The sequence below is a fragment of the Microcebus murinus genome, chromosome 20 (genome assembly GCF_040939455.1).
Source record: "Microcebus murinus isolate Inina chromosome 20, M.murinus_Inina_mat1.0, whole genome shotgun sequence".
Taxonomy (NCBI): Eukaryota; Metazoa; Chordata; class Mammalia; order Primates; family Cheirogaleidae; genus Microcebus; species Microcebus murinus.
Window position 1 is genome coordinate 1,697,098 of NC_134123.1, and position 22,356 is coordinate 1,719,453.

A 22,356-nucleotide genomic window follows, 5' to 3' on the forward strand; every position below is an offset into this window, starting at 1 on the left:
TTCCCCAGGGCCAGGGCTGGGGCACAGCGCATGGGGGAGGGGAGCGAGTGTAGGGGCGTCTCTCGGGATGTGTCCCATGGCTGGGGTGGGGCGGGGCGGGGTGGTTTGGGGGGCGCTGGAGAAATCAGTCCCCTCCATCTCCTACCTCTGGAAAACCCCCAAGCCCTTGGAGAACTGCCGGCACCGCTCCCGTGGCGGCCGGGACCCTGCTCTGTGTCCTCCTGTGGCCCAGTCCAAGGGGCCTGGGCCTGGCCCGGGGCTGGATTGGACCCCAACCACCCTCGGGTGTGGACTTGCTAAAAGCCGGCGATTAGATATTGGATTCGAGCTTCCTTGAGGTCATTTCACTAATGAATGCACCGAAAAGAGTTTCCTAATCCATCTGTGAGGGTGGCAACTGAAAGAGAATTTTAAAGCTGACAGAATAGGCGAGGAAAGGCATAGGAGATTTCCACACCCAGTAAGGAAGACTTTCCCGAAATGGAAGAAAGAAACGAGCAAACAGAGACACCGGTAGCCCGCCCGGATCAGAGTCTGCTCCTTAGAGAAAGCACCCTGACCAGGTTCACCCGTGGGTGGGTGGCGAGCCAGTGGCATTCAGAAGCGCGAGGCCCGCAGTCTGTGCAGAAGACACCTGCACTCGGGTGTGTGTGGCGGCAGGATTCCCGAGCAGCTCCAAATGGTAATCCAAAGAGAAGCCAGGGAGTTCCCAAGGCCCCAGGTGTCCTCAGCCCACGACTGGCTGCTGTGGGAATGCGAAGCCCGGCTCCTTGTCTCAGAGCGGGACAACCAGGAGGTGTGACGTACACCCCGGGGTTCCCAGGAGGATCAGGCTGAAGCTGGTACTTGGCCTGAAAATGTCCCCTCGCATGGGCACCCCCTTCCGCTTCCGGCTCCTCTACTCCCGGTGCCCCTCCATCCAGGGGCCAGACTTTAAGAAGTCACCCGCAGGAGAATCCTGGTCCCAAAGGAGCCTTCTGGGGGACCCGTGCTGAGAGAGGTTGTGGGCATGGCCCGCTGGGGCTCTGCCCGGCCCAGGGCTGGGAGATGCCACCTCCCAGCTCCGGGTCCCTGCAGGAAGCGTTGGCAAGCACAGGGCCAGTCCCCCAAAGGCCCAGGTGCAGGGAGCCCAGGCCAAGCAGCCTGTGGAAGAAGCCACATGCCGTGCCACCCCGGGAACACGACTGCAGGTCGCGGCCCCTCCCGCCTCCTCCCCGACATGGCGCAGGGCTCAGAGACACCTGAGACGCTGCTACCAAAGTCCAAAGGGCATCGGGTGCTCCTCCAAAGCCCCCGAGCAGACCGCGTTGTCCAGCCAGCCCCTGGGCCTCCCTGGGGTGCCCAGCACAAAAGTGCAGACGACCACCGGACTCGCAATATCAGTTTGAGGATGTTTCTGCCACTCTAAGGACCCGCAGGCCAGCTGGGCCTTCAGGCAGGACAGAGAGCCCCGGAATCCGACGAGGAGAGCTGCGTGGACGTCCCCATCAGGAGGCGGTCCCCACCTCCGAGGCTCTCCCCTTGCGGGGAGCGGCAGCCCCAGGGCCTCAGGGAAGACACCAGGCTGGGCCCCCGCGGCACAGCGGGGCACGTCCCCGTCCCCGGCAGGGGACTTAGCGATGCCTGCGCGCCAGACTGCTGCGGCCGCCCTGCTGCCGGGTTCCTGGAGGGCTTCCTGGAAGCAGGGTCCACACCAAGCCCCTGGAAGGCCCAGGCGACGGAGGAGCCGGTCAGGCAGGGGCCGAGGACGGTGACGGGCGGGGAGGAGCGTGTCAGGCAGGGGCCGAGGACGGTGACAGGCCGGGCGGGAAGGAGCCGGTCAGGCAGGGGCCCAGGACAGTGACGGGCCTGGCCGGGGAGGAGCGAGTCAGGCAGTGGCCCAGGTGGTGGGCCGGGCGGGGAGGAGCCTGTCAGGCAGGGGCAGAGGACGGTGACGGTGACGGTGACGGTGACGGTGACGGGCCGGGGCGGGATGGGGCCGGTCAGGCAGGGGCAGGGGCCGAGGACAGTGACGGGCCTGGCGGGGGAGGAGCGCGTCAGGCAGGGGCAGAGGAGACGGGCTGGGTAAGGGGTGGGGTGACAGTTAGGGCACAATTCACAATCGCAAAGATGTGGAAGCGACCCGAGTGCCCATCCATCCAGGAGTGCATTAATAACATGCGGCGCGTGGACACCACGGAGTGCCATTCGGCTATGAGGAGCAGCGGTGAGAGGGCGCCTCTCGTGTTCTCCTGGCCAGAGCTGGAACCCGTTCCAGTAGGCCAGGTATCCCAAGAACGGACACACGAGCACCACGTGCGCGCGCTCACCGGCAAATTGGTACGAACGGATGGACACCTAAGTGGACAGCGAGGAATCACCTTCATCGGGTGGGTGTCGGGCGGGCGTGGGGAGGGGGTGGGCATACACATCCATTAGGGAGGGGGTGGGTGCGCACCGACTGGGGGATGGGCGCACTTGAAGCTCTGACCCGAGGGGGGAGGCGGGGAAAGAGCAATGCACCCGACCTGAACATTGGTACCCCCACAATACGCTGGGAGAAAATGAGAAATAAATAAGGAGACAGGGGGGAGGGGGGCACGGGCAACACATGTCACCTCAATACTTGTACTCCCATCATCTGCTTGAAAAGAGAGAGAAAAGAAAATGCAATCATAGAGATAAGAGACACTTTCTAAGAAAATGAATCCGAAAAGAAAAGTAAAAGGAGGCCTGTCGAGCAGGTCTGGGTGTGACTCCGGATCCCCCAACCTCCAGTGCCACCACCAGAGATTCCTGCGTGTAGCCCATAGAACCCCAAAAGCAACGGGACGAGTTCTGGTCACATACTCGCTCAAAGTGACATCCTGGAATCCTTCCGGAACCCCCTCCCCTCTCAGACTCTCGAGGTTTCCTCCAGCGTGGCGGTTCCCACAGACCAGACCTTTGGTCTGAGACCTGACAGTCCAGATGGCACGCATGCTGCCCCGTGGCGGCGGTGTCCCGGCTTGGGACAAGAGGAGGCCCCACGGTGCGGGCTGGGGCGGCAGGCACCGCGGCGGGCGCTGAGGGTGGGGGTGATCCGCCGGACGGCCGCCCCGCCGCCGCGCTCCCAGCAAGGGGACAGAGCAACAGGCAAAAAAAAAAAAAAAAAAAAAAAGCCTAGGGCACCCGGGATTCCCAGGCGGTCTCCCATCCAAGTACTAACCAGGCCCGACGCTGCTTAGCTTCTGAGAGCAGACGAGATGGGGCGCGTTCGGGGTGGTGTGGCCGTAGACCGCGGAGGGCGCCCCTGCCCCGCTCAAGAGGCCAGCCTCACCGCGCTTCCCCGCGATAGCGCTGACCCGCGCCGGGCCTGTGGAGTTCGCCGGCCCGGTCGGGCGGACTCCGGAGGACTGAGGTGAGGGACGGGGCGGGGCGGGGTGGGGTGGGGGGCTGTCTACACACACACACACACACACACACACACACACACACACAGACACGATGCGCCTCCACGGCTGGACCCGCCAAGGTGGAGACCTTCCAGCCCCCCTCCTCTCCTCACCTCGCCTCCTTCACCTACCCGCCCCCACCCCCAGCGCGCGGCCGCTGACTGCGCACGCGCGCTCACCCTTTGACCCCAGCCAGGGGCCGCCCTCCCGCACAACCCCTGTCAGCTGCGCCCCCGCCCTGTGGGTGGGCTGCCGCCTATTCCCCAGGGCCAGGGCTGGGGCACAGCGCATGGGGGAGGGGAGCGAGTGTAGGGGCGTCTCTCGGGATGTGTCCCATGGCTGGGGTGGGGCGGGGCGGGGTGGTTTGGGGGGCGCTGGAGAAATCAGTCCCCTCCATCTCCTACCTCTGGAAAACCCCCAAGCCCTTGGAGAACTGCCGGCACCGCTCCCGTGGCGGCCGGGACCCTGCTCTGTGTCCTCCTGTGGCCCAGTCCAAGGGGCCTGGGCCTGGCCCGGGGCTGGATTGGACCCCAACCACCCTCGGGTGTGGACTTGCTAAAAGCCGGCGATTAGATATTGGATTCGAGCTTCCTTGAGGTCATTTCACTAATGAATGCACCGAAAAGAGTTTCCTAATCCATCTGTGAGGGTGGCAACTGAAAGAGAATTTTAAAGCTGACAGAATAGGCGAGGAAAGGCATAGGAGATTTCCACACCCAGTAAGGAAGACTTTCCCGAAATGGAAGAAAGAAACGAGCAAACAGAGACACCGGTAGCCCGCCCGGATCAGAGTCTGCTCCTTAGAGAAAGCACCCTGACCAGGTTCACCCGTGGGTGGGTGGCGAGCCAGTGGCATTCAGAAGCGCGAGGCCCGCAGTCTGTGCAGAAGACACCTGCACTCGGGTGTGTGTGGCGGCAGGATTCCCGAGCAGCTCCAAATGGTAATCCAAAGAGAAGCCAGGGAGTTCCCAAGGCCCCAGGTGTCCTCAGCCCACGACTGGCTGCTGTGGGAATGCGAAGCCCGGCTCCTTGTCTCAGAGCGGGACAACCAGGAGGTGTGACGTACACCCCGGGGTTCCCAGGAGGATCAGGCTGAAGCTGGTACTTGGCCTGAAAATGTCCCCTCGCATGGGCACCCCCTTCCGCTTCCGGCTCCTCTACTCCCGGTGCCCCTCCATCCAGGGGCCAGACTTTAAGAAGTCACCCGCAGGAGAATCCTGGTCCCAAAGGAGCCTTCTGGGGGACCCGTGCTGAGAGAGGTTGTGGGCATGGCCCGCTGGGGCTCTGCCCGGCCCAGGGCTGGGAGATGCCACCTCCCAGCTCCGGGTCCCTGCAGGAAGCGTTGGCAAGCACAGGGCCAGTCCCCCAAAGGCCCAGGTGCAGGGAGCCCAGGCCAAGCAGCCTGTGGAAGAAGCCACATGCCGTGCCACCCCGGGAACACGACTGCAGGTCGCGGCCCCTCCCGCCTCCTCCCCGACATGGCGCAGGGCTCAGAGACACCTGAGACGCTGCTACCAAAGTCCAAAGGGCATCGGGTGCTCCTCCAAAGCCCCCGAGCAGACCGCGTTGTCCAGCCAGCCCCTGGGCCTCCCTGGGGTGCCCAGCACAAAAGTGCAGACGACCACCGGACTCGCAATATCAGTTTGAGGATGTTTCTGCCACTCTAAGGACCCGCAGGCCAGCTGGGCCTTCAGGCAGGACAGAGAGCCCCGGAATCCGACGAGGAGAGCTGCGTGGACGTCCCCATCAGGAGGCGGTCCCCACCTCCGAGGCTCTCCCCTTGCGGGGAGCGGCAGCCCCAGGGCCTCAGGGAAGACACCAGGCTGGGCCCCCGCGGCACAGCGGGGCACGTCCCCGTCCCCGGCAGGGGACTTAGCGATGCCTGCGCGCCAGACTGCTGCGGCCGCCCTGCTGCCGGGTTCCTGGAGGGCTTCCTGGAAGCAGGGTCCACACCAAGCCCCTGGAAGGCCCAGGCGACGGAGGAGCCGGTCAGGCAGGGGCCGAGGACGGTGACGGGCGGGGAGGAGCGTGTCAGGCAGGGGCCGAGGACGGTGACAGGCCGGGCGGGAAGGAGCCGGTCAGGCAGGGGCCCAGGACAGTGACGGGCCTGGCCGGGGAGGAGCGAGTCAGGCAGTGGCCCAGGTGGTGGGCCGGGCGGGGAGGAGCCTGTCAGGCAGGGGCAGAGGACGGTGACGGTGACGGTGACGGTGACGGTGACGGGCCGGGGCGGGATGGGGCCGGTCAGGCAGGGGCAGGGGCCGAGGACAGTGACGGGCCTGGCGGGGGAGGAGCGCGTCAGGCAGGGGCAGAGGAGACGGGCTGGGTAAGGGGTAGGGTGACAGTTAGGGCACAATTCACAATCGCAAAGATGTGGAAGCGACCCGAGTGCCCATCCATCCAGGAGTGCATTAATAACATGCGGCGCGTGGACACCACGGAGTGCCATTCGGCTATGAGGAGCAGCGGTGAGAGGGCGCCTCTCGTGTTCTCCTGGCCAGAGCTGGAACCCGTTCCAGTAGGCCAGGTATCCCAAGAACGGACACACGAGCACCACGTGCGCGCGCTCACCGGCAAATTGGTACGAACGGATGGACACCTAAGTGGACAGCGAGGAATCACCTTCATCGGGTGGGTGTCGGGCGGGCGTGGGGAGGGGGTGGGCATACACATCCATTAGGGAGGGGGTGGGTGCGCACCGACTGGGGGATGGGCGCACTTGAAGCTCTGACCCGAGGGGGGAGGCGGGGAAAGAGCAATGCACCCGACCTGAACATTGGTACCCCCACAATACGCTGGGAGAAAATGAGAAATAAATAAGGAGACAGGGGGGAGGGGGGCACGGGCAACACATGTCACCTCAATACTTGTACTCCCATCATCTGCTTGAAAAGAGAGAGAAAAGAAAATGCAATCATAGAGATAAGAGACACTTTCTAAGAAAATGAATCCGAAAAGAAAAGTAAAAGGAGGCCTGTCGAGCAGGTCTGGGTGTGACTCCGGATCCCCCAACCTCCAGTGCCACCACCAGAGATTCCTGCGTGTAGCCCATAGAACCCCAAAAGCAACGGGACGAGTTCTGGTCACATACTCGCTCAAAGTGACATCCTGGAATCCTTCCGGAACCCCCTCCCCTCTCAGACTCTCGAGGTTTCCTCCAGCGTGGCGGTTCCCACAGACCAGACCTTTGGTCTGAGACCTGACAGTCCAGATGGCACGCATGCTGCCCCGTGGCGGCGGTGTCCCGGCTTGGGACAAGAGGAGGCCCCACGGTGCGGGCTGGGGCGGCAGGCACCGCGGCGGGCGCTGAGGGTGGGGGTGATCCGCCGGACGGCCGCCCCGCCGCCGCGCTCCCAGCAAGGGGACAGAGCAACAGGCAAAAAAAAAAAAAAAAAAAAAGCCTAGGGCACCCGGGATTCCCAGGCGGTCTCCCATCCAAGTACTAACCAGGCCCGACGCTGCTTAGCTTCTGAGAGCAGACGAGATGGGGCGCGTTCGGGGTGGTGTGGCCGTAGACCGCGGAGGGCGCCCCTGCCCCGCTCAAGAGGCCAGCCTCACCGCGCTTCCCCGCGATAGCGCTGACCCGCGCCGGGCCTGTGGAGTTCGCCGGCCCGGTCGGGCGGACTCCGGAGGACTGAGGTGAGGGACGGGGCGGGGCGGGGTGGGGTGGGGGGCTGTCTACACACACACACACACACACACACACACACACACACACACAGACACGATGCGCCTCCACGGCTGGACCCGCCAAGGTGGAGACCTTCCAGCCCCCCTCCTCTCCTCACCTCGCCTCCTTCACCTACCCGCCCCCACCCCCAGCGCGCGGCCGCTGACTGCGCACGCGCGCTCACCCTTTGACCCCAGCCAGGGGCCGCCCTCCCGCACAACCCCTGTCAGCTGCGCCCCCGCCCTGTGGGTGGGCTGCCGCCTATTCCCCAGGGCCAGGGCTGGGGCACAGCGCATGGGGGAGGGGAGCGAGTGTAGGGGCGTCTCTCGGGATGTGTCCCATGGGTGGGGTGGGGCGGGGCGGGGTGGTTTGGGGGGCGCTGAAGAAATCAGTCCCCTCCATCTCCTACCTCTGGAAAACCGCCAAGCCCTTGGAGAACTGCCGGCACCGCTCCCGTGGGGGCCGGGACCCTGCTCTGTGTCCTCCTGTGGTCCAGTCCAAGGGGCCTGGGCCTGGCCCGGGGCTGGATTGGACCCCAACCACCCTCGGGTGTGGACTTGCTAAAAGCCGGCGATTAGATATTGGATTCGAGCTTCCTTGAGGTCATTTCACTAATGAATGCACCGAAAAGAGTTTCCTAATCCATCTGTGAGGGTGGCAACTGAAAGAGAATTTTAAAGCTGACAGAATAGGCGAGGAAAGGCATAGGAGATTTCCACACCCAGTAAGGAAGACTTTCCCGAAATGGAAGAAAGAAACGAGCAAACAGAGACACCGGTAGCCCGCCCGGATCAGAGTCTGCTCCTTAGAGAAAGCACCCTGACCAGGTTCACCCGTGGGTGGGTGGCGAGCCAGTGGCATTCAGAAGCGCGAGGCCCGCAGTCTGTGCAGAAGACACCTGCACTCGGGTGTGTGTGGCGGCAGGATTCCCGAGCAGCTCCAAATGGTAATCCAAAGAGAAGCCAGGGAGTTCCCAAGGCCCCAGGTGTCCTCAGCCCACGACTGGCTGCTGTGGGAATGCGAAGCCCGGCTCCTTGTCTCAGAGCGGGACAACCAGGAGGTGTGACGTACACCCCGGGGTTCCCAGGAGGATCAGGCTGAAGCTGGTACTTGGCCTGAAAATATCCCCTCGCATGGGCACCCCCTTCCGCTTCCGGCTCCTCTACTCCCGGTGCCCCTCCATCCAGGGGCCAGACTTTAAGAAGTCACCCGCAGGAGAATCCTGGTCCCAAAGGAGCCTTCTGGGGGACCCGTGCTGAGAGAGGTTGTGGGCATGGCCCGCTGGGGCTCTGCCCGGCCCAGGGCTGGGAGATGCCACCTCCCAGCTCCGGGTCCCTGCAGGAAGCGTTGGCAAGCACAGGGCCAGTCCCCCAAAGGCCCAGGTGCAGGGAGCCCAGGCCAAGCAGCCTGTGGAAGAAGCCACATGCCGTGCCACCCCGGGAACACGACTGCAGGTCGCGGCCCCTCCCGCCTCCTCCCCGACATGGCGCAGGGCTCAGAGACACCTGAGACGCTGCTACCAAAGGCCAAAGGGCATCGGGTGCTCCTCCAAAGCCCCCGAGCAGACCGCGTTGTCCAGCCAGCCCCTGGGCCTCCCTGGGGTGCCCAGCACAAAAGTGCAGACGACCACCGGACTCGCAATATCAGTTTGAGGATGTTTCTGCCACTCTAAGGACCCGCAGGCCAGCTGGGCCTTCAGGCAGGACAGAGAGCCCCGGAATCCGACGAGGAGAGCTGCGTGGACGTCCCCATCAGGAGGCGGTCCCCACCTCCGAGGCTCTCCCCTTGCGGGGAGCGGCAGCCCCAGGGCCTCAGGGAAGACACCAGGCTGGGCCCCCGCGGCACAGCGGGGCACGTCCCCGTCCCCGGCAGGGGACTTAGCGATGCCTGCGCGCCAGACTGCTGCGGCCGCCCTGCTGCCGGGTTCCTGGAGGGCTTCCTGGAAGCAGGGTCCACACCAAGCCCCTGGAAGGCCCAGGCGACGGAGGAGCCGGTCAGGCAGGGGCCGAGGACGGTGACGGGCGGGGAGGAGCGTGTCAGGCAGGGGCCGAGGACGGTGACAGGCCGGGCGGGAAGGAGCCGGTCAGGCAGGGGCCCAGGACAGTGACGGGCCTGGCCGGGGAGGAGCGAGTCAGGCAGTGGCCCAGGTGGTGGGCCGGGCGGGGAGGAGCCTGTCAGGCAGGGGCAGAGGACGGTGACGGTGACGGTGACGGTGACGGTGACGGGCCGGGGCGGGATGGGGCCGGTCAGGCAGGGGCAGGGGCCGAGGACAGTGACGGGCCTGGCGGGGGAGGAGCGCGTCAGGCAGGGGCAGAGGAGACGGGCTGGGTAAGGGGTAGGGTGACAGTTAGGGCACAATTCACAATCGCAAAGATGTGGAAGCGACCCGAGTGCCCATCCATCCAGGAGTGCATTAATAACATGCGGCGCGTGGACACCACGGAGTGCCATTCGGCTATGAGGAGCAGCGGTGAGAGGGCGCCTCTCGTGTTCTCCTGGCCAGAGCTGGAACCCGTTCCAGTAGGCCAGGTATCCCAAGAACGGACACACGAGCACCACGTGCGCGCGCTCACCGGCAAATTGGTACGAACGGATGGACACCTAAGTGGACAGCGAGGAATCACCTTCATCGGGTGGGTGTCGGGCGGGCGTGGGGAGGGGGTGGGCATACACATCCATTAGGGAGGGGGTGGGTGCGCACCGACTGGGGGATGGGCGCACTTGAAGCTCTGACCCGAGGGGGGAGGCGGGGAAAGAGCAATGCACCCGACCTGAACATTGGTACCCCCACAATACGCTGGGAGAAAATGAGAAATAAATAAGGAGACAGGGGGGAGGGGGGCACGGGCAACACATGTCACCTCAATACTTGTACTCCCATCATCTGCTTGAAAAGAGAGAGAAAAGAAAATGCAATCATAGAGATAAGAGACACTTTCTAAGAAAATGAATCCGAAAAGAAAAGTAAAAGGAGGCCTGTCGAGCAGGTCTGGGTGTGACTCCGGATCCCCCAACCTCCAGTGCCACCACCAGAGATTCCTGCGTGTAGCCCATAGAACCCCAAAAGCAACGGGACGAGTTCTGGTCACATACTCGCTCAAAGTGACATCCTGGAATCCTTCCGGAACCCCCTCCCCTCTCAGACTCTCGAGGTTTCCTCCAGCGTGGCGGTTCCCACAGACCAGACCTTTGGTCTGAGACCTGACAGTCCAGATGGCACGCATGCTGCCCCGTGGCGGCGGTGTCCCGGCTTGGGACAAGAGGAGGCCCCACGGTGCGGGCTGGGGCGGCAGGCACCGCGGCGGGCGCTGAGGGTGGGGGTGATCCGCCGGACGGCCGCCCCGCCGCCGCGCTCCCAGCAAGGGGACAGAGCAACAGGCAAAAAAAAAAAAAAAAAAAAAAGCCTAGGGCACCCGGGATTCCCAGGCGGTCTCCCATCCAAGTACTAACCAGGCCCGACGCTGCTTAGCTTCTGAGAGCAGACGAGATGGGGCGCGTTCGGGGTGGTGTGGCCGTAGACCGCGGAGGGCGCCCCTGCCCCGCTCAAGAGGCCAGCCTCACCGCGCTTCCCCGCGATAGCGCTGACCCGCGCCGGGCCTGTGGAGTTCGCCGGCCCGGTCGGGCGGACTCCGGAGGACTGAGGTGAGGGACGGGGCGGGGCGGGGTGGGGTGGGGGGCTGTCTACACACACACACACACACACACACACACACACACACACACACACACACAGACACGATGCGCCTCCACGGCTGGACCCGCCAAGGTGGAGACCTTCCAGCACCCCTCCTCTCCTCACCTCGCCTCCTTCACCTACCCGCCCCCACCCCCAGCGCGCGGCCGCTGACTGCGCACGCGCGCTCACCCTTTGACCCCAGCCAGGGGCCGCCCTCCCGCACAACCCCTGTCAGCTGCGCCCCCGCCCTGTGGGTGGGCTGCCGCCTATTCCCCAGGGCCAGGGCTGGGGCACAGCGCATGGGGGAGGGGAGCGAGTGTAGGGGCGTCTCTCGGGATGTGTCCCATGGCTGGGGTGGGGCGGGGCGGGGTGGTTTGGGGGGCGCTGAAGAAATCAGTCCCCTCCATCTCCTACCTCTGGAAAACCCCCAAGCCCTTGGAGAACTGCCGGCACCGCTCCCGTGGGGGCCGGGACCCTGCTCTGTGTCCTCCTGTGGCCCAGTCCAAGGGGCCTGGGCCTGGCCCGGGGCTGGATTGGACCCCAACCACCCTCGGGTGTGGACTTGCTAAAAGCCGGCGATTAGATATTGGATTCGAGCTTCCTTGAGGTCATTTCACTAATGAATGCACCGAAAAGAGTTTCCTAATCCATCTGTGAGGGTGGCAACTGAAAGAGAATTTTAAAGCTGACAGAATAGGCGAGGAAAGGCATAGGAGATTTCCACACCCAGTAAGGAAGACTTTCCCGAAATGGAAGAAAGAAACGAGCAAACAGAGACACCGGTAGCCCGCCCGGATCAGAGTCTGCTCCTTAGAGAAAGCACCCTGACCAGGTTCACCCGTGGGTGGGTGGCGAGCCAGTGGCATTCAGAAGCGCGAGGCCCGCAGTCTGTGCAGAAGACACCTGCACTCGGGTGTGTGTGGCGGCAGGATTCCCGAGCAGCTCCAAATGGTAATCCAAAGAGAAGCCAGGGAGTTCCCAAGGCCCCAGGTGTCCTCAGCCCACGACTGGCTGCTGTGGGAATGCGAAGCCCGGCTCCTTGTCTCAGAGCGGGACAACCAGGAGGTGTGACGTACACCCCGGGGTTCCCAGGAGGATCAGGCTGAAGCTGGTACTTGGCCTGAAAATGTCCCCTCGCATGGGCACCCCCTTCCGCTTCCGGCTCCTCTACTCCCGGTGCCCCTCCATCCAGGGGCCAGACTTTAAGAAGTCACCCGCAGGAGAATCCTGGTCCCAAAGGAGCCTTCTGGGGGACCCGTGCTGAGAGAGGTTGTGGGCATGGCCCGCTGGGGCTCTGCCCGGCCCAGGGCTGGGAGATGCCACCTCCCAGCTCCGGGTCCCTGCAGGAAGCGTTGGCAAGCACAGGGCCAGTCCCCCAAAGGCCCAGGTGCAGGGAGCCCAGGCCAAGCAGCCTGTGGAAGAAGCCACATGCCGTGCCACCCCGGGAACACGACTGCAGGTCGCGGCCCCTCCCGCCTCCTCCCCGACATGGCGCAGGGCTCAGAGACACCTGAGACGCTGCTACCAAAGTCCAAAGGGCATCGGGTGCTCCTCCAAAGCCCCCGAGCAGACCGCGTTGTCCAGCCAGCCCCTGGGCCTCCCTGGGGTGCCCAGCACAAAAGTGCAGACGACCACCGGACTCGCAATATCAGTTTGAGGATGTTTCTGCCACTCTAAGGACCCGCAGGCCAGCTGGGCCTTCAGGCAGGACAGAGAGCCCCGGAATCCGACGAGGAGAGCTGCGTGGACGTCCCCATCAGGAGGCGGTCCCCACCTCCGAGGCTCTCCCCTTGCGGGGAGCGGCAGCCCCAGGGCCTCAGGGAAGACACCAGGCTGGGCCCCCGCGGCACAGCGGGGCACGTCCCCGTCCCCGGCAGGGGACTTAGCGATGCCTGCGCGCCAGACTGCTGCGGCCGCCCTGCTGCCGGGTTCCTGGAGGGCTTCCTGGAAGCAGGGTCCACACCAAGCCCCTGGAAGGCCCAGGCGACGGAGGAGCCGGTCAGGCAGGGGCCGAGGACGGTGACGGGCGGGGAGGAGCGTGTCAGGCAGGGGCCGAGGACGGTGACAGGCCGGGCGGGAAGGAGCCGGTCAGGCAGGGGCCCAGGACAGTGACGGGCCTGGCCGGGGAGGAGCGAGTCAGGCAGTGGCCCAGGTGGTGGGCCGGGCGGGGAGGAGCCTGTCAGGCAGGGGCAGAGGACGGTGACGGTGACGGTGACGGTGACGGGCCGGGGCGGGATGGGGCCGGTCAGGCAGGGGCAGGGGCCGAGGACAGTGACGGGCCTGGCGGGGGAGGAGCGCGTCAGGCAGGGGCAGAGGAGACGGGCTGGGTAAGGGGTGGGGTGACAGTTAGGGCACAATTCACAATCGCAAAGATGTGGAAGCGACCCGAGTGCCCATCCATCCAGGAGTGCATTAATAACATGCGGCGCGTGGACACCACGGAGTGCCATTCGGCTATGAGGAGCAGCGGTGAGAGGGCGCCTCTCGTGTTCTCCTGGCCAGAGCTGGAACCCGTTCCAGTAGGCCAGGTATCCCAAGAACGGACACACGAGCACCACGTGCGCGCGCTCACCGGCAAATTGGTACGAACGGATGGACACCTAAGTGGACAGCGAGGAATCACCTTCATCGGGTGGGTGTCGGGCGGGCGTGGGGAGGGGGTGGGCATACACATCCATTAGGGAGGGGGTGGGTGCGCACCGACTGGGGGATGGGCGCACTTGAAGCTCTGACCCGAGGGGGGAGGCGGGGAAAGAGCAATGCACCCGACCTGAACATTGGTACCCCCACAATACGCTGGGAGAAAATGAGAAATAAATAAGGAGACAGGGGGGAGGGGGGCACGGGCAACACATGTCACCTCAATACTTGTACTCCCATCATCTGCTTGAAAAGAGAGAGAAAAGAAAATGCAATCATAGAGATAAGAGACACTTTCTAAGAAAATGAATCCGAAAAGAAAAGTAAAAGGAGGCCTGTCGAGCAGGTCTGGGTGTGACTCCGGATCCCCCAACCTCCAGTGCCACCACCAGAGATTCCTGCGTGTAGCCCATAGAACCCCAAAAGCAACGGGACGAGTTCTGGTCACATACTCGCTCAAAGTGACATCCTGGAATCCTTCCGGAACCCCCTCCCCTCTCAGACTCTCGAGGTTTCCTCCAGCGTGGCGGTTCCCACAGACCAGACCTTTGGTCTGAGACCTGACAGTCCAGATGGCACGCATGCTGCCCCGTGGCGGCGGTGTCCCGGCTTGGGACAAGAGGAGGCCCCACGGTGCGGGCTGGGGCGGCAGGCACCGCGGCGGGCGCTGAGGGTGGGGGTGATCCGCCGGACGGCCGCCCCGCCGCCGCGCTCCCAGCAAGGGGACAGAGCAACAGGCAAAAAAAAAAAAAAAAAAAAAGCCTAGGGCACCCGGGATTCCCAGGCGGTCTCCCATCCAAGTACTAACCAGGCCCGACGCTGCTTAGCTTCTGAGAGCAGACGAGATGGGGCGCGTTCGGGGTGGTGTGGCCGTAGACCGCGGAGGGCGCCCCTGCCCCGCTCAAGAGGCCAGCCTCACCGCGCTTCCCCGCGATAGCGCTGACCCGCGCCGGGCCTGTGGAGTTCGCCGGCCCGGTCGGGCGGACTCCGGAGGACTGAGGTGAGGGACGGGGCGGGGCGGGGTGGGGTGGGGGGCTGTCTACACACACACACACACACACACACACACACACACACACACACAGACACGATGCGCCTCCACGGCTGGACCCGCCAAGGTGGAGACCTTCCAGCCCCCCTCCTCTCCTCACCTCGCCTCCTTCACCTACCCGCCCCCACCCCCAGCGCGCGGCCGCTGACTGCGCACGCGCGCTCACCCTTTGACCCCAGCCAGGGGCCGCCCTCCCGCACAACCCCTGTCAGCTGCGCCCCCGCCCTGTGGGTGGGCTGCCGCCTATTCCCCAGGGCCAGGGCTGGGGCACAGCGCATGGGGGAGGGGAGCGAGTGTAGGGGCGTCTCTCGGGATGTGTCCCATGGGTGGGGTGGGGCGGGGCGGGGTGGTTTGGGGGGCGCTGAAGAAATCAGTCCCCTCCATCTCCTACCTCTGGAAAACCGCCAAGCCCTTGGAGAACTGCCGGCACCGCTCCCGTGGGGGCCGGGACCCTGCTCTGTGTCCTCCTGTGGTCCAGTCCAAGGGGCCTGGGCCTGGCCCGGGGCTGGATTGGACCCCAACCACCCTCGGGTGTGGACTTGCTAAAAGCCGGCGATTAGATATTGGATTCGAGCTTCCTTGAGGTCATTTCACTAATGAATGCACCGAAAAGAGTTTCCTAATCCATCTGTGAGGGTGGCAACTGAAAGAGAATTTTAAAGCTGACAGAATAGGCGAGGAAAGGCATAGGAGATTTCCACACCCAGTAAGGAAGACTTTCCCGAAATGGAAGAAAGAAACGAGCAAACAGAGACACCGGTAGCCCGCCCGGATCAGAGTCTGCTCCTTAGAGAAAGCACCCTGACCAGGTTCACCCGTGGGTGGGTGGCGAGCCAGTGGCATTCAGAAGCGCGAGGCCCGCAGTCTGTGCAGAAGACACCTGCACTCGGGTGTGTGTGGCGGCAGGATTCCCGAGCAGCTCCAAATGGTAATCCAAAGAGAAGCCAGGGAGTTCCCAAGGCCCCAGGTGTCCTCAGCCCACGACTGGCTGCTGTGGGAATGCGAAGCCCGGCTCCTTGTCTCAGAGCGGGACAACCAGGAGGTGTGACGTACACCCCGGGGTTCCCAGGAGGATCAGGCTGAAGCTGGTACTTGGCCTGAAAATGTCCCCTCGCATGGGCACCCCCTTCCGCTTCCGGCTCCTCTACTCCCGGTGCCCCTCCATCCAGGGGCCAGACTTTAAGAAGTCACCCGCAGGAGAATCCTGGTCCCAAAGGAGCCTTCTGGGGGACCCGTGCTGAGAGAGGTTGTGGGCATGGCCCGCTGGGGCTCTGCCCGGCCCAGGGCTGGGAGATGCCACCTCCCAGCTCCGGGTCCCTGCAGGAAGCGTTGGCAAGCACAGGGCCAGTCCCCCAAAGGCCCAGGTGCAGGGAGCCCAGGCCAAGCAGCCTGTGGAAGAAGCCACATGCCGTGCCACCCCGGGAACACGACTGCAGGTCGCGGCCCCTCCCGCCTCCTCCCCGACATGGCGCAGGGCTCAGAGACACCTGAGACGCTGCTACCAAAGTCCAAAGGGCATCGGGTGCTCCTCCAAAGCCCCCGAGCAGACCGCGTTGTCCAGCCAGCCCCTGGGCCTCCCTGGGGTGCCCAGCACAAAAGTGCAGACGACCACCGGACTCGCAATATCAGTTTGAGGATGTTTCTGCCACTCTAAGGACCCGCAGGCCAGCTGGGCCTTCAGGCAGGACAGAGAGCCCCGGAATCCGACGAGGAGAGCTGCGTGGACGTCCCCATCAGGAGGCGGTCCCCACCTCCGAGGCTCTCCCCTTGCGGGGAGCGGCAGCCCCAGGGCCTCAGGGAAGACACCAGGCTGGGCCCCCGCGGCACAGCGGGGCACGTCCCCGTCCCCGGCAGGGGACTTAGCGATGCCTGCGCGCCAGACTGCTGCGGCCGCCCTGCTGCCGGGTTCCTGGAGGGCTTCCTGGAAGCAGGGTCCACACCAAGCCCCTGGAAGGCCCAGGCGACGGAGGAGCCGGTCAGGCAGGGGCCGAGGACGGTGACGGGCGGGGAGGAGCGTGTCAGGCAGGGGCCGAGGACGGTGACAGGCCGGGCGGGAAGGAGCCGGTCAGGCAGGGGCCCAGGACAGTGACGGGCCTGGCCGGGGAGGAGCGAGTCAGGCAGTGGCCCAGGTGGTGGGCCGGGCGGGGAGGAGCCTGTCAGGCAGGGGCAGAGGACGGTGACGGTGACGGTGACGGTGACGGGCCGGGGCGGGAAGGGGCCGGTCAGGCAGGGGCAGGGGCCGAGGACAGTGACGGGCCTGGCGGGGGAGGAGCGCGTCAGGCAGGGGCAGAGGAGACGGGCTGGGTAAGGGGTAGGGTGACAGTTAGGGCACAATTCACAATCGCAAAGATGTGGAAGCGACCCGAGTGCCCATCCATCCAGGAGTGCATTAATAACATGCGGCGCGTGGACACCACGGAGTGCCATTCGGCTATGAGGAGCAGCGGTGAGAGGGCGCCTCTCGTGTTCTCCTGGCCAGAGCTGGAACCCGTTCCAGTAGGCCAGGTATCCCAAGAACGGACACACGAGCACCACGTGCGCGCGCTCACCGGCAAATTGGTACGAACGGATGGACACCTAAGTGGACAGCGAGGAATCACCTTCATCGGGTGGGTGTCGGGCGGGCGTGGGGAGGGGGTGGGCATACACATCCATTAGGGAGGGGGTGGGTGCGCACCGACTGGGGGATGGGCGCACTTGAAGCTCTGACCCGAGGGGGGAGGCGGGGAAAGAGCAATGCACCCGACCTGAACATTGGTACCCCCACAATACGCTGGGAGAAAATGAGAAATAAATAAGGAGACAGGGGGGAGGGGGGCACGGGCAACACATGTCACCTCAATACTTGTACTCCCATCATCTGCTTGAAAAGAGAGAGAAAAGAAAATGCAATCATAGAGATAAGAGACACTTTCTAAGAAAATGAATCCGAAAAGAAAAGTAAAAGGAGGCCTGTCGAGCAGGTCTGGGTGTGACTCCGGATCCCCCAACCTCCAGTGCCACCACCAGAGATTCCTGCGTGTAGCCCATAGAACCCCAAAAGCAACGGGACGAGTTCTGGTCACATACTCGCTCAAAGTGACATCCTGGAATCCTTCCGGAACCCCCTCCCCTCTCAGACTCTCGAGGTTTCCTCCAGCGTGGCGGTTCCCACAGACCAGACCTTTGGTCTGAGACCTGACAGTCCAGATGGCACGCATGCTGCCCCGTGGCGGCGGTGTCCCGGCTTGGGACAAGAGGAGGCCCCACGGTGCGGGCTGGGGCGGCAGGCACCGCGGCGGGCGCTGAGGGTGGGGGTGATCCGCCGGACGGCCGCCCCGCCGCCGCGCTCCCAGCAAGGGGACAGAGCAACAGGCAAAAAAAAAAAAAAAAAAAAAAGCCTAGGGCACCCGGGATTCCCAGGCGGTCTCCCATCCAAGTACTAACCAGGCCCGACGCTGCTTAGCTTCTGAGAGCAGACGAGATGGGGCGCGTTCGGGGTGGTGTGGCCGTAGACCGCGGAGGGCGCCCCTGCCCCGCTCAAGAGGCCAGCCTCACCGCGCTTCCCCGCGATAGCGCTGACCCGCGCCGGGCCTGTGGAGTTCGCCGGCCCGGTCGGGCGGACTCCGGAGGACTGAGGTGAGGGACGGGGCGGGGCGGGGTGGGGTGGGGGGCTGTCTACACACACACACACACACACACACACACACACACACACACAGACACGATGCGCCTCCACGGCTGGACCCGCCAAGGTGGAGACCTTCCAGCACCCCTCCTCTCCTCACCTCGCCTCCTTCACCTACCCGCCCCCACCCCCAGCGCGCGGCCGCTGACTGCGCACGCGCGCTCACCCTTTGACCCCAGCCAGGGGCCGCCCTCCCGCACAACCCCTGTCAGCTGCGCCCCCGCCCTGTGGGTGGGCTGCCGCCTATTCCCCAGGGCCAGGGCTGGGGCACAGCGCATGGGGGAGGGGAGCGAGTGTAGGGGCGTCTCTCGGGATGTGTCCCATGGCTGGGGTGGGGCGGGGCGGGGTGGTTTGGGGGGCGCTGAAGAAATCAGTCCCCTCCATCTCCTACCTCTGGAAAACCCCCAAGCCCTTGGAGAACTGCCGGCACCGCTCCCGTGGGGGCCGGGACCCTGCTCTGTGTCCTCCTGTGGCCCAGTCCAAGGGGCCTGGGCCTGGCCCGGGGCTGGATTGGACCCCAACCACCCTCGGGTGTGGACTTGCTAAAAGCCGGCGATTAGATATTGGATTCGAGCTTCCTTGAGGTCATTTCACTAATGAATGCACCGAAAAGAGTTTCCTAATCCATCTGTGAGGGTGGCAACTGAAAGAGAATTTTAAAGCTGACAGAATAGGCGAGGAAAGGCATAGGAGATTTCCACACCCAGTAAGGAAGACTTTCCCGAAATGGAAGAAAGAAACGAGCAAACAGAGACACCGGTAGCCCGCCCGGATCAGAGTCTGCTCCTTAGAGAAAGCACCCTGACCAGGTTCACCCGTGGGTGGGTGGCGAGCCAGTGGCATTCAGAAGCGCGAGGCCCGCAGTCTGTGCAGAAGACACCTGCACTCGGGTGTGTGTGGCGGCAGGATTCCCGAGCAGCTCCAAATGGTAATCCAAAGAGAAGCCAGGGAGTTCCCAAGGCCCCAGGTGTCCTCAGCCCACGACTGGCTGCTGTGGGAATGCGAAGCCCGGCTCCTTGTCTCAGAGCGGGACAACCAGGAGGTGTGACGTACACCCCGGGGTTCCCAGGAGGATCAGGCTGAAGCTGGTACTTGGCCTGAAAATGTCCCCTCGCATGGGCACCCCCTTCCGCTTCCGGCTCCTCTACTCCCGGTGCCCCTCCATCCAGGGGCCAGACTTTAAGAAGTCACCCGCAGGAGAATCCTGGTCCCAAAGGAGCCTTCTGGGGGACCCGTGCTGAGAGAGGTTGTGGGCATGGCCCGCTGGGGCTCTGCCCGGCCCAGGGCTGGGAGATGCCACCTCCCAGCTCCGGGTCCCTGCAGGAAGCGTTGGCAAGCACAGGGCCAGTCCCCCAAAGGCCCAGGTGCAGGGAGCCCAGGCCAAGCAGCCTGTGGAAGAAGCCACATGCCGTGCCACCCCGGGAACACGACTGCAGGTCGCGGCCCCTCCCGCCTCCTCCCCGACATGGCGCAGGGCTCAGAGACACCTGAGACGCTGCTACCAAAGTCCAAAGGGCATCGGGTGCTCCTCCAAAGCCCCCGAGCAGACCGCGTTGTCCAGCCAGCCCCTGGGCCTCCCTGGGGTGCCCAGCACAAAAGTGCAGACGACCACCGGACTCGCAATATCAGTTTGAGGATGTTTCTGCCACTCTAAGGACCCGCAGGCCAGCTGGGCCTTCAGGCAGGACAGAGAGCCCCGGAATCCGACGAGGAGAGCTGCGTGGACGTCCCCATCAGGAGGCGGTCCCCACCTCCGAGGCTCTCCCCTTGCGGGGAGCGGCAGCCCCAGGGCCTCAGGGAAGACACCAGGCTGGGCCCCCGCGGCACAGCGGGGCACGTCCCCGTCCCCGGCAGGGGACTTAGCGATGCCTGCGCGCCAGACTGCTGCGGCCGCCCTGCTGCCGGGTTCCTGGAGGGCTTCCTGGAAGCAGGGTCCACACCAAGCCCCTGGAAGGCCCAGGCGACGGAGGAGCCGGTCAGGCAGGGGCCGAGGACGGTGACGGGCGGGGAGGAGCGTGTCAGGCAGGGGCCGAGGACGGTGACAGGCCGGGCGGGAAGGAGCCGGTCAGGCAGGGGCCCAGGACAGTGACGGGCCTGGCCGGGGAGGAGCGAGTCAGGCAGTGGCCCAGGTGGTGGGCCGGGCGGGGAGGAGCCTGTCAGGCAGGGGCAGAGGACGGTGACGGTGACGGTGACGGTGACGGGCCGGGGCGGGATGGGGCCGGTCAGGCAGGGGCAGGGGCCGAGGACAGTGACGGGCCTGGCGGGGGAGGAGCGCGTCAGGCAGGGGCAGAGGAGACGGGCTGGGTAAGGGGTGGGGTGACAGTTAGGGCACAATTCACAATCGCAAAGATGTGGAAGCGACCCGAGTGCCCATCCATCCAGGAGTGCATTAATAACATGCGGCGCGTGGACACCACGGAGTGCCATTCGGCTATGAGGAGCAGCGGTGAGAGGGCGCCTCTCGTGTTCTCCTGGCCAGAGCTGGAACCCGTTCCAGTAGGCCAGGTATCCCAAGAACGGACACACGAGCACCACGTGCGCGCGCTCACCGGCAAATTGGTACGAACGGATGGACACCTAAGTGGACAGCGAGGAATCACCTTCATCGGGTGGGTGTCGGGCGGGCGTGGGGAGGGGGTGGGCATACACATCCATTAGGGAGGGGGTGGGTGCGCACCGACTGGGGGATGGGCGCACTTGAAGCTCTGACCCGAGGGGGGAGGCGGGGAAAGAGCAATGCACCCGACCTGAACATTGGTACCCCCACAATACGCTGGGAGAAAATGAGAAATAAATAAGGAGACAGGGGGGAGGGGGGCACGGGCAACACATGTCACCTCAATACTTGTACTCCCATCATCTGCTTGAAAAGAGAGAGAAAAGAAAATGCAATCATAGAGATAAGAGACACTTTCTAAGAAAATGAATCCGAAAAGAAAAGTAAAAGGAGGCCTGTCGAGCAGGTCTGGGTGTGACTCCGGATCCCCCAACCTCCAGTGCCACCACCAGAGATTCCTGCGTGTAGCCCATAGAACCCCAAAAGCAACGGGACGAGTTCTGGTCACATACTCGCTCAAAGTGACATCCTGGAATCCTTCCGGAACCCCCTCCCCTCTCAGACTCTCGAGGTTTCCTCCAGCGTGGCGGTTCCCACAGACCAGACCTTTGGTCTGAGACCTGACAGTCCAGATGGCACGCATGCTGCCCCGTGGCGGCGGTGTCCCGGCTTGGGACAAGAGGAGGCCCCACGGTGCGGGCTGGGGCGGCAGGCACCGCGGCGGGCGCTGAGGGTGGGGGTGATCCGCCGGACGGCCGCCCCGCCGCCGCGCTCCCAGCAAGGGGACAGAGCAACAGGCAAAAAAAAAAAAAAAAAAAAAGCCTAGGGCACCCGGGATTCCCAGGCGGTCTCCCATCCAAGTACTAACCAGGCCCGACGCTGCTTAGCTTCTGAGAGCAGACGAGATGGGGCGCGTTCGGGGTGGTGTGGCCGTAGACCGCGGAGGGCGCCCCTGCCCCGCTCAAGAGGCCAGCCTCACCGCGCTTCCCCGCGATAGCGCTGACCCGCGCCGGGCCTGTGGAGTTCGCCGGCCCGGTCGGGCGGACTCCGGAGGACTGAGGTGAGGGACGGGGCGGGGCGGGGTGGGGTGGGGGGCTGTCTACACACACACACACACACACACACACACACACACACACACACAGACACGATGCGCCTCCACGGCTGGACCCGCCAAGGTGGAGACCTTCCAGCCCCCCTCCTCTCCTCACCTCGCCTCCTTCACCTACCCGCCCCCACCCCCAGCGCGCGGCCGCTGACTGCGCACGCGCGCTCACCCTTTGACCCCAGCCAGGGGCCGCCCTCCCGCACAACCCCTGTCAGCTGCGCCCCCGCCCTGTGGGTGGGCTGCCGCCTATTCCCCAGGGCCAGGGCTGGGGCACAGCGCATGGGGGAGGGGAGCGAGTGTAGGGGCGTCTCTCGGGATGTGTCCCATGGGTGGGGTGGGGCGGGGCGGGGTGGTTTGGGGGGCGCTGAAGAAATCAGTCCCCTCCATCTCCTACCTCTGGAAAACCGCCAAGCCCTTGGAGAACTGCCGGCACCGCTCCCGTGGGGGCCGGGACCCTGCTCTGTGTCCTCCTGTGGTCCAGTCCAAGGGGCCTGGGCCTGGCCCGGGGCTGGATTGGACCCCAACCACCCTCGGGTGTGGACTTGCTAAAAGCCGGCGATTAGATATTGGATTCGAG

The 22,356-nt window shown here is 64.5% G+C and overlaps 6 pseudogenes; all 6 read right to left on the minus strand.

Annotated features, from left to right (window-relative positions):
* Positions 1 to 3,138: 3,138 nt before the first annotated feature.
* On the minus strand, positions 3,139 to 3,257 carry LOC142862933 (uncharacterized; annotated as a pseudogene).
* Positions 3,258 to 6,808: 3,551 nt separating this feature from the next.
* Positions 6,809 to 6,927, minus strand: LOC142862934 (uncharacterized; annotated as a pseudogene).
* Positions 6,928 to 10,481: 3,554 nt separating this feature from the next.
* Positions 10,482 to 10,600, minus strand: LOC142862935 (uncharacterized; annotated as a pseudogene).
* A 3,555-nt stretch (positions 10,601 to 14,155) lies between these two features.
* Positions 14,156 to 14,274, minus strand: LOC142862936 (uncharacterized; annotated as a pseudogene).
* Positions 14,275 to 17,824: 3,550 nt separating this feature from the next.
* Positions 17,825 to 17,943, minus strand: LOC142862937 (uncharacterized; annotated as a pseudogene).
* Positions 17,944 to 21,490: 3,547 nt separating this feature from the next.
* On the minus strand, positions 21,491 to 21,609 carry LOC142862938 (uncharacterized; annotated as a pseudogene).
* Positions 21,610 to 22,356: the final 747 nt, after the last annotated feature.